The sequence below is a fragment of the Adiantum capillus-veneris genome, chromosome 10 (assembly GCF_014529385.1).
Source record: "Adiantum capillus-veneris isolate H3 chromosome 10, ASM1452938v2, whole genome shotgun sequence".
Lineage (NCBI taxonomy): Eukaryota > Viridiplantae > Streptophyta > Polypodiopsida > Polypodiales > Pteridaceae > Adiantum > Adiantum capillus-veneris.
Genome location: NC_140940.1, coordinates 125,981,104 through 125,990,174, shown reverse-complemented (window position 1 = coordinate 125,990,174; position 9,071 = coordinate 125,981,104).

Here is a 9,071-nt window from a genome sequence, read left to right as displayed (position 1 = left end):
GGATTTTGAGGTGCTATCTATCTAGAAAGTTGTCTCATGAGCTGAAAAAAACTTGACATTTTTTTGGAATATCAATTCCATCTTTAACCTTGTCCTTGCACAACATGTCACAACCTAAACTGTGTGAAAAAACGGGTCCTGTTTTTGGCTTTTTTCAACTTTTTGCAACTATACCACTCTAGAACTCATGTTTATGAGGTCTATAATGCTAGAGAACTATCTTTAGTAGTCCTCAACATGTCTTGATGCTTCTATGGAGAAATAAATGTTAAAGTTGTAAGTTATGACCAAATTACAAAAATTATCAAATCCAGTTTTTTAGCCAATTTTAGCTCTTCTATGATTTTTTTGGTGGATTTCATGATATCCAAATGCGGTTTTGATTTTCTATGTCGCATATTGTAACATAAAGCTAATATTCCTTGAGTTTTGGGGCACCTAATACCCTATTTTGCATAGTAGACAACGATGGTTGATTTTTTCAATTATAGAAGAAAACGAAACATTCTAGTATATCAAGTATAGCTTTTTCAATATTGTTAGTTTCTTGTGACAACTACATGCATTTTGTAGGTAGTAACCATAGCTAGTCATAAGGATCAAATTTGGCTAGATATTGAATAGTTTCTATGGGATTCTACAACTCATAATTTTGAACCCAGTTTTTCCATGTTTGCTGTATTTAGCACTTCATCTTTGTCCCCAAGATTCCCCTTGGTAAGAGATGTATTATTCTTTTGTCATGCTCCATGGCTCCTTATGAACCTAAAGGACAATAGGGAGCTAAGAAAACATGCATATATTATTTGTATTGAGCGTGGCTATAGAAACTTTGATGATAGGTTTGCAGAATGGTAAAAATTCAACTTTTTTGTACCTATTTCTTTTGGCAAAACAAAAAATAGTGAGTGAGAAGCAATCATATGTTCTAATCACCAACCCATTGAAGTTAACCAGGGAATTTATCTCAAGTCCTACAAAAATCCCTAATCTTATTTTTATGCAACAAAATGTAAGAAATGACTTTTTATATGAAAACGTACTAGTCCATCAACTTTGGAGGCTTGGTGTGACCAAAAGATGAGAAATTTTACAAGTTTCTTATTTTTTCCATGTTAAGTAGGCCTTGAACTATAACCTCATAAAAGGATTTTACAAAATGAGTGGATCTACTATGGTTTTGGAGGTTTTTTTCAAAACCTTGAAAGGACACTTTTATGTCCTGTTAGGTTACCAACCTAGTGTTAAGAGAAAACTTAAGGGGGAAAAAAGCAAATTACACTAAAAAGCTTTGAGTTAATTTTCAGAGGTAAAATAAAACATTATAGAACTATGATAATTTACTTAACCAACTAAAGTTAATTAAGCTAATTATCTTAGTTAAAAGACCCTATTTTTGAAGATAAATTAAAAGGAGAAATTAGTAGATCATGTTATATGATTACATTCTATTTATCAAAGTTAGAATACATAATAAAAAGGCCATGATAATTATGCCAAGGTTGAAAAATTAGTATAGATATTTATTTGAGTCAAATTATACTAATTTTAGATAAAAATTAAAGGGAGAAATTAGTAAATCATGTTAGATCATTACATGCTATTTTTCAAAGCTATATTACATCATGGAAAAGCCATGATTATTTTGTCAAGGTTAGAAACTTAGTATAGATATCTATCAATGTCAAATTATACTAATTCTAGCTAAAATTTAAAGGAGGAAATTAGTAAATCATGTTATATGATTACATTCTATTAATCAAAGTTGGATTACATGATAAAGAGACCGTGATAATTATGTCAAGGTTAAAAAATTAGTATATATATTTATTGGAGTCAAATTATACTAATTTTAGATAAAAAGTAAAGATGGAAATTAGTAAGTCATGTTAGATGATTACATGCTATTCTTCAAAGCTATATTACATCATGAAAAAGCCGTGATAATTATGTCAAGGTTACAAACTTAGCATAGATATTTATCTAAGTCAAATTACACTAATTCTAGTTAAAATTTAGAGGGAGAAAGTAGTTTATCATGTTATATGATTACATTCTATTTATCAGAGTTAGATTACATGATAAAGAGACAATGATAATTATGTTAAGGTTAAAAAATTAGTATAGATATTTATCTAAGTCAAATTATACTAATTTTAGCTGAAAAGTAAAGATGGAAATTAGATAATTAAGTTATAAAATCAAAAGATAATTACCAAAGGTGAAAAATATCCTTATCTACTTTTGATAGTTATACCATAGTTAATTAGCGATTTTAGGAAATTATAATCAACCAAAAGTCTTATTTTTAGCAAAAGATTGATTGAAATAAATAGACTTTGCGGTCAAAAGTTTTTAGAAAAATTATAGTAAGTGTAAACCTGTGATATAAAGTTGAGAAAATGAAATCTCTGAGAGAAAATAAATAGAATAAATATTAAGCTCAAAATAAGCAGATTCCAAGCTTAAAATTCGATGGAAAAATTAAGAAAAAGATATACAAAACTAAGATAGCTTAGAAAACCCTTAGGGAGGCTTTGGAAAAAGTTATCATGCCTATATAGGAGAATAAGAAATTACTAGGTTCAAAATTTACCAAATAAAACTATAAATTTAACCTAGATTTGGGTAAAATTGGATACAAAGGTTAAGTCTAGCTTTCAGATAATTTACCTAATGATTAGACATTCTTTTTATATGGAATTAGAAGTTATGGCACCTAAAAGGACCCTAGCCAATCCTACATCTGATGATGAGGACAGAGCTCTAAAAAGAACTAGAGCGTCACACGACGATGAAGTTGGGCCTAGTAGTAGACCTACGGAGGAGAGTCTTCACGCGCCGGTGCAACATCACATGGCCGATCAGTCCCAAGTGGGTTTCCCATTACTCAATTAAGTCTTTAAACAGTTTAAGCTCTTTTATAAGCCAACATTGCATACGTAAGGAGTGAGTAAGAATCAGAAAATGAATAATTGACAAAAAATGGAAGGTAACTTCCAACGTGCATTTGTTTATAATGTAGGAAAGAATTGTTTGGGTTAAAAATGGTTGACTAAGATATGGTTGATCATCCTTAAGATAGCTTGTCTCAAGACACCTCCGACTCCTTGGTATAAATTGATGATAATGATGGCTTTCTAGCCACGGATAAGTCGGTTACTCCCATGAACGATGAGTTTCTACTCCGTGTCATCTCTCGATGTTTCTACATAAGTTAGGATACCGTTTTTATCCTAGGGGAGATGCCTAGTTGTATGGGCAATTGGTTTGGTGTATGGGCACGCGGAACCGGGGGTTTATCCACTCTGGATTGTGAATAAAGAATGGGTGCTGTTTTTTCACCCTTAGGTGGTCTTGAGACAAGAAGAGTATTAGACATGGTTATTATAAACAATGTTTTGATTGACAGTACCCTGTCTTAAGTTTAAAGATGCCTGTTTGCTAAAAGAATGTTTTCAATATTGTTTTCAAGGGCTATTTTAATGAAATTCAGTTATGAAAGTTAAAATAATCATTATTTTAAGTGTGACAAGAATGTGGTAGTAATTAAATAAGAAAGCAACATGTGTGAGTGCGGGGTGGTAAGTGGGGATTGACTAAGGTTGTAAATCACGGACGGGTGGACCTGATTAGTCAGGTAACTATCCATTCCCACGCACTGAAAGCGTCTAGAAACTCTCCACTTGGAAGAGGAGTTCACCAGCGGCTGTGCCCTCACATATGTTGGGGGGAAAAAAGCAATGGTTGAGGATACCTTAGCCCAATTTGTGGAAGTTATAGGGCCGAAATAGTTTTTTGGACTTTTAACATGTTGTCTCGTTTTCATTGCGAAACATGACTAGGTTTTCTTCTAAGGCTATAGACCCAAGCCATTGTCAATGGTAAAGGTCTATTCCTTGGATTTTTCTTGTTTAGAGACTCCGATTTTCATCAGACCTAGAGACCTGTCAAGGATCCCATCCCGATCTTGGTATTGGCGGGTTGGGGATCTCTCACATATGTATCAGAGTGTGTGTTAATTAAAGTCTTGGACCTAGGAAAAAGCTTAAGGTGTTAGGTTGAAATAAGTGATCCTAACGCGTTCAATTAAAGAGATATTTAATAAAAAAGAGGGAGAGAAAGAAAGAGAGAGAATTATCCTTATCTTTGCAGGAATATTTCCATCAGGCCTACCACAAATCCATGGATTTCAACATTAGGTTTATGAGAGCTTGCCCATCCCGACACTATTCAATGCGAAAAAGCGTGATGAAATGGCTAGATAAGCAATTTTCTCCTTCCACTTGGAGGATCGACTAGTCAGGATCTGGTGGAATTTTCTTCATTGATGCGGGAGATTTAGAAGGTTTATAACTAAATATGAAAAGACTTAAATGGGCCAAAGATCTTCAAGTGATTGAAGTATATTTTTTCATTGGAACGGAGAATCCAGAGGAAACCCTTGTAATAGATGATGTCCAAGTATCACAAAATCAGTGGGTTTGATCAGGTGTCTAAAGTAACCTACCCAGGTAGAATTAGACCCATAGGTGTAGGCCCTAGTTTTAATGGACCAAAAGATGTTGTATATTTTGATCCTATATCTGATCCACCCAAAGTCCACAAGATTCTAGTATAGGTTTGTCGTCACCCTTGTACATAGTAGGACCTTCATGAATTGTATTAACTCTTGTACATATTATGGTTCTTATGGGTATGCTATAAGCAGTTTTGTTTATGGCTTGGCAATTGTCTTCATTGTGTGTGCAAATAAGTTAAAAGCATAAGTAAGAGAGATTTCATTTGGTACTAAATTTCACTAACTTAATCTCAAGGAAATACTCGTGTAAATAGCCTTTACACTGTTGCTCAAGAGAAAAAATTACTACTAAAGCAAGTTCAACTCCCTACTTTAAAGGGAGAGGGACCCAATTTAGAGTGAGATGCCGAAGCATGGTTAGATGCTATGGACGAGGATTTTAAAACTGCAAGAACTGCTCAGGAAAACCAAACAATGTTGGGTATGTTCCATCTCATCGAAGATACCAAACTTTGATGGAAGCAACACTGCAGAGATAATCCCATGAGTAGTCTGTCTTGGGGGGAAATGAAGCAGGCAATCAAAGAACGCTATCTTCCTCCTGCACACCAGGCTATCAAGAGGAACGAATTCTTTAGTCTAGTCCAGCTAGGACTTTCATTAGAGGAGTACTACACCAAGTTTGTGTCTTTACGACGCTTTGCTCCTCAGATGACCATGGAGCAACAAATTGCTCGTTTCTATCAAGGCCTCAACAAACCCCTGAGTACTCGTCTCAAAGCCATGAGGCCTACATCAATACAGGATGCCCTTCTCAGGGCTAATCCTCTTGCAGCCAAAGGAACCAACTCCACAAGGAACTTTAATGGAATTAATAACTTGAGGGGAAGAGCCAGAGGAACTTTCAACCAAAGATATCAACAACGTGGAGTAGCTACAACAGTGAACTTGGAGCAGAACTTCCCAAATGTTAGGTGCTATGGATACAATCAAATGGGGCACAATAGAAATAACTGTCCTGAAGAGAAAAACCCTCGAACTACTGCTAGAGTCATTCCTCAAAATCAAGGAGATAATCTAAGAGAAGGTAGAAATGGAGGACGATGTAGAGGAAGAGAAGAGGAGCTAGAGCTTATGCAATCATGGGAGAACCAACCTTAATGAACGAGGAAGATGAAAGAGCCACTTGCTTGGCTACAGTTAGTAATCCTAGAGCTCAACAATGATAGGTAGTTTTGTAAACCACTATAAGTCGATAATATAAAACTTTGAGTTACTTATATAATGGTACATTATTTTCTTTCCCAAATTACTTAAGCAATCTAAAGTTAAATTAGCATTCAATCAAGAAACTAAGGGTTGATCTAGCAAATGAGACAGAGGTTCTCGATAGTATGAAAAGAATTTGAATCTTGAGATTGAGATAGTTATTGAGAAACTAACTCACATTCTTTGTGCACACGATAGCCTTCCTTGAAAAATGACCTAGATATGAAAGTATTAATGTACGAGACTAATAGGAAGCCAAAAAGAACTCTTGGTATGATACTTCTTAAAACCCTTTACATAATGTTGGTCAACCAGGTTAGAGCACAAAGAGGGTACCTCTGGTGCAATGGTGGAAGCTTGTGCCGAATGCAGATTGCTCAGAATGGCAAGAACACACCGAGCGTGTTCAGATTGGCAAAGTTGGAATATATGATACTTGTCGAACGCTGATTGCTCTGAATGGTCAGTTAGATTGAGCGCACGTTCATGTTGACAAGGTGGATATATGGATCTTTTATGGAATTAATTTAACCTGGTTTTTGAGATGATACAAATGGTTTGTAAAGGTTTTTAAGATGAGCTCAACACTGAGAGTTTCTTGGGGAAAAATTGACTAGCAAGTAACTCCAGCTAGATTGAATCCTTGAAACTAGAACGAACTTTTAGAGTAATCAGTAATGCTTGGTAAAGTGGAAAGATTATCCCACTAAAGGTGCCACTTGGAAAAATGAAACCTGTTTTTCTCAAAGACTTTTGTAGTTTCAATTGAGATGAGGACATCTCAAATTCTTAAGTTGGGATGATTGTAAGGTCTTCATCTTTCTAGCTATCGAGAATTAACTCATGCTTTAGGAGAAAGCATTGATCAGGAAATCAAGTAAAACACTATCTCAAAAGCAATAAAAAATTGTATTTTTGGAATCTTAAGCACAACAAACCTCGGGCTAGAAATTTTCAGAATTGAATTCCGATTAAACTGGCATAATTATGGCCCGTGGAAGTTTACACTGTGAATTGAGTAAATTAAATAAAATTGTAAGGTTTTAGTAATCATTACCGCAATAGATTTTTATCCCAAAGTTCCTAGATATTTACAGATATTTGAAGATATTTCCAAAATCAATCACTAAAAGTCAAAAAATAGCAAAAAATTGATTTTATGTATCTGAGGGGCTGTGTGGAGCAGTAATGAACTTGCCCATGTTGAAATTAGGAGTAGGGGGCGCTTGTGGAGCTGTAGGGCTGCCTTGGGATGCAAGTTACTCATTTCCAACCTGTGAGTGCCCAGAAACCTATAAATAAGACCCCTTGCTTCACATTTTAAAGCTAGAAGAGATGAAGATGGTATACCGGATCGTCTACCAAGGTGGCAAGACAACCAAAATTTTTGAAAGATGTTTACAAGGTTTATCAGAGGATATACACGGTATGGCTTGTTTATTTTATTTCCCTTACTAGTCATCATGTCAGGGATCTTATGGTTGCCACCAAGCGGAGTAGCTGCTCATGTGTGCATGCCAAAGGACAAATTTCTGTTCCCAATTACCGATAGGGTTTGGGTGCTTTCACTTGATTATGGACATGTTTCCTTGTTTTGCGAAGAATACAGGTGCTATGTGCTCAACATGAAGTTCAAACCGAGAGCATCCAATAGATTTTGGAAGCAGATTCAACATGGTTGCATGCTATTGGGGCCAAGCCATGCTGTTATGTTATGTGACGCCTTCAGAGTACGCATACACTATGGGTTTTTAAAGCCACATATACCGGAGGGGTATTATGAAGATCCAATGTTTGGGCAGTTTCTTCTTGTTCCGTTTGATTGAGGAGGACTAGAAGATGTCTATGGCTTGAGCAGGGCATGCCTAGGTGCCATAAAACAAGGATTCATTATGTTTTATACTAAACAAACTTATGCTTAAAGATTTGATGCGATTGGCACATACCAAAGGATGTGCAGGTTCAGAGGGGGTGAATGTCATGCCGCTTTGCGGGCACGGGTTGAATATGGAGGATGAGAGAGCCACTGCATGTTTTGACAGAATTGATATAAATCTTCATAATGCCTTTTTGCCAAACACGGCTACTAGAGAGAGAATGTGGTTGAGATTTGACAATACTTTGATTGATATGCATGCAAATTGTTGTGCTCAACAATGCTTTGGAAGGGATGTATGCCAAAACTGTTGACTTGGCAATGCTTGACCGACATGTATGTCAAAAGTGGTCCACTCCAGAAGCATCAGAGTCGTTATGCTTGGCATAACCTTAGTTGCTATGTATCAAATGTGGTGCCGCTACGGAGTTTTTTTCTCAACAATGCTTTGCTCAGCAGGTATATGTGCTACACTTTGGAGGTGAGTGGTCCTGTGGGAACAGAGGCGGGTAGGTGGAGCGCCATCTATTTTTGAAGTTTGAGAGCAGCGTGTGGAGGGCGGCTCCATTGCATTGGGGGCCAAGTGTAGAGTTGGGAGAGCTGATTAAGGGAAGGGAGAGGAGGTCCGCCAGGGGACACTGTGGAGACCAAGGAAGGGCCGCTAGAGAGGGAGGGGTAGCAGATAGCAGGGTTGCCGACTGCATGAAAAATGAGGACTGAAAAAGCCTTGGGAAGGACACATGGAAGCTCGATCAAGAGCACAAGGGGAATGTGGCAAAGCATGAGAGCAAGGTGGTAAGAAGCTATAGAGGCTATTGAAGTGGCCACCATATCAAAAGGAGGGAAAAACCAAGGGCAACTTGAGGAGCTCCTAATGGCCACATGAAAAAGACAAGGCTACGAGGACTCCCAACCGGAAGAGGAAGCAACATTACTCGAGGTTGAAGAGCTCGATCTAGAAAAACTCTCTTGCTTATACTCAAAGCTCAATTCAAGCTCGTCATAGCACAAATTTCTCTCAACTAAGCACACAAAGATCCCTCCTAAATTAAGCCATTTAGTCCCCTAGTTCTTTTGGATTGAAAGGCGAGCTTGAAGGGGTTCTCGATGAAGGTGAGCTCGAAAGGGGTTTTTGGAGAAGGTGAGCTTGAAGGGAATCTCGCCAAAGGCAAGCTGGAAAGGGATCATCCACAGGCAAGAAGGATGGGAGGGAGAAGCTTTCATGCTCTCTCTCGATCAACGAGGATATGCAAGTGAAGCAAAAGGGGAAGGAAGGTGAGAGCTCTCGCTCTCGCTCTCGCTCTCGCTCTCATTCTCAATCAAAGTGGTGCATGAACGGAGGAGAGCCGCAAAGGAAAGGGTAGGGAAGTGAAGACAAAGCATGACAATTGCTTTCAATGGGCA